The following is a 2,500-nucleotide window of genomic DNA, read 5'->3' as shown; positions in this document are numbered from 1 at the left end:
TGCCCGGATAGACTCGGTATGCCTTGGGATACATGCGTATGCCCCGATAGGCTTGGTACGCCCCGATATGCGCACGTGTGCCCCAGTAGGGCTCGGTATGCCCCGGTATGTACGCGTGTGCCCCGATAGGCCCGGTATGCCCCGATATGCACACGTGTGCCCCAATAGGGGTCGGTATGCCCCGGTAGGTACGCGTGTGCCCCGTAATGCACGTTTCGCAGATCTCCCCGCATGTCCCGCCCCTATATGTAATACTTACTTACTTACTTACTTTCTTTCTTGCTTGCTTGCTTGCTTGCAATGGTTGGGAGTGCCCGGCATGCCCCGCTGCAGAGACCAAGGGCGCAATGACTTGGCACCGCGGATGCCGGGACTCCGGCACTTCCCGTGGCACTGATGGTTGGTTCCAAAGACAAAAGGCCGTGCAAGGCCACCGCACCGCGGATGATTTTGCTCGTGCTGGCGCCGTTGTGTGGCCAAAGAACATGCGCGAATGCTCGTGTCGGAAGGGTTGGTGTCCTGGCCCCGCGGGTGTCACGAATGCTCGGTTGCGAAGACCATGGGACCAGAGCCATGGCACGTCGGATGATGGCTCCAGCTGGCGCCCCGGCACTTTCTGTGGCATTGATGCTCGGTTTCAAAGACAAACGAGCGCAGGGCCAGGGGACCGCGGATGACTGCTCGTGCTGGCCCCGTTGGGCGGCATTGATGGTCGGTTGCAAAGAAAATGCGCGATTGCTCGTGTCGGGGCCTGGCAAGCCAAGGCCAAGCGAGCCATGGCAACGCGGATGATGGCTCCAGCTGGCGCCCCGGCACTTTCTGTGGCATTGATGCTCGGTTTCGAAGACAAACGTGCGCAGGGCCAGGGGACCGCGGAGGACTGCTCGTGCTGGCCCCGTTGGGCGGCATTGATGGTGTGTTGCAGAGAGCATGTGCGATTGCAAGTGTCGGCCGGGTTTGGGTTCCCTTGGGCTTTCGGGTGCCTTGGACGCTGTCTTGCGAAGACCATGGGCACAAGGCCCCGTCCTGGCCCCTTGTTCGATTCGCTCTCGTCTTGCGCTTGCTTCCAAGGTCCTCCATGACCTTCCCCATGGCCTTGCTAGATCCCCCCCATGACGCATGACCTCTGTCCGTTGATTGGTTTTGAGTGCACACCATGCCCGGCTTGGCACCGTGTTGTCGCGTGAGTGGCATTTGGATCGTGCATGCTGGTGGGCTACCTGCCAATGCGCACAAGCCTTGCACACTAGCCTTGCGCACGAGCCTTGCACAAAAGCCTTGGACACAAGCCTTGCGCACAAGCCATGCGCACAAGCCTTGGACGCTAGCCTTGCACACAAGCCATGCATACAAGCCTTGCTCACAAGCCTTGGGCACTGGCCCATCGCAGTAGCCTTGCACACAAGCCTTGCGCACTAGCTTTGGGCACGAGCCTTGCGCACTTGCCTTGGGCACTAGCCTTGCACACAACCCTTGGGAACTAGCCTTGCGCACCAGCCTTGCCCACAAGCCTTGCACACCAGCCTTGCACACTAGCCTTGCATACAAGCCTTGCACACTAGCCTTGCACACAGGCCATGCTCACTAGCCTTGGGCACTAGCCTTGCACACAGACCTTGGGCACTAGCCTTGCGCACTAGCCTTGCCCACGAGCCTTGCACACTAGCCTTGCACGCAGGCCTTGCACGCTAGGCATGCTTGGGCCAGCAGCTCCCGCATCAAGTCGGCGGGTGTAGGCACGGTTGGGCGCAGATCCCGCATCGCCTCGTCGCGTCTGGGCGCAAACCCGTCGCGTCTCGTTGCGTCTTCAGAAGTCGTCGCTAACAGCACCTTTGGTTGCCACTGGTGGTTAGGCGGGTTGGTTGCGCAAACCCTATAGGAGGGTGGCATGCTGCGGGGCGCTGGAATGCGCAGGCTTAGGGCGTTTTTGCCCGGATAGGCACTGGAATGTGCTGGTTTTGGGCGTTTTTGCCTGGATAGGCTAAGGAATGGGCATGCTTTGGGCGTTTTCCCCGGATAGGCACTGGAATGGGCTGGTTTTGGGCGTTTTTGCCTGGATAGGCTAACGAATGGGGCATGCTTTGGGCGTTTTTGCCCGGGTAGGCACTGGAATGCCTGGCCTTGGCTGGGCATTGCTGGGTTGGGCTCCCTTGGCCTTTCAGGCGCCTTGGATGCTGTCTTGTGAAGACCATGGGCACAAGGCCATGGCATATAGTGGGGAATGGACCATGGTTGCCAAGGTTAGGCAATATAGAGGGCGGTGGGCGAGTAGGCCATGGCGTCACTTGTTTGCCCGTGTTTGCTCCCTTTGTGCGTTGTTTGGTTTTGGGAGCACACCTACCTTGCTAGGCTCGGCGGCTTACCCCTGCCCTTGTGGGTACTGGGTTGCACGTCTGTTTGCAACCCTATGGCTTGGTTGCTGCTGGCTTGGTTGGGTAGTTTGCCTCCGCCAATGCGCACAAGGGTTCCTTTTCTTCGTACCTGTGAGCTTACCTCCCTT

The sequence above is a fragment of the Tasmannia lanceolata genome, unplaced genomic scaffold (genome assembly GCF_043159265.1).
Source record: "Tasmannia lanceolata isolate RefF3 unplaced genomic scaffold, GAP_Taslan_0.1 ptg000062l, whole genome shotgun sequence".
NCBI lineage: Eukaryota > Viridiplantae > Streptophyta > Magnoliopsida > Canellales > Winteraceae > Tasmannia > Tasmannia lanceolata.
Note: the sequence above shows the minus strand (reverse complement) of the source record.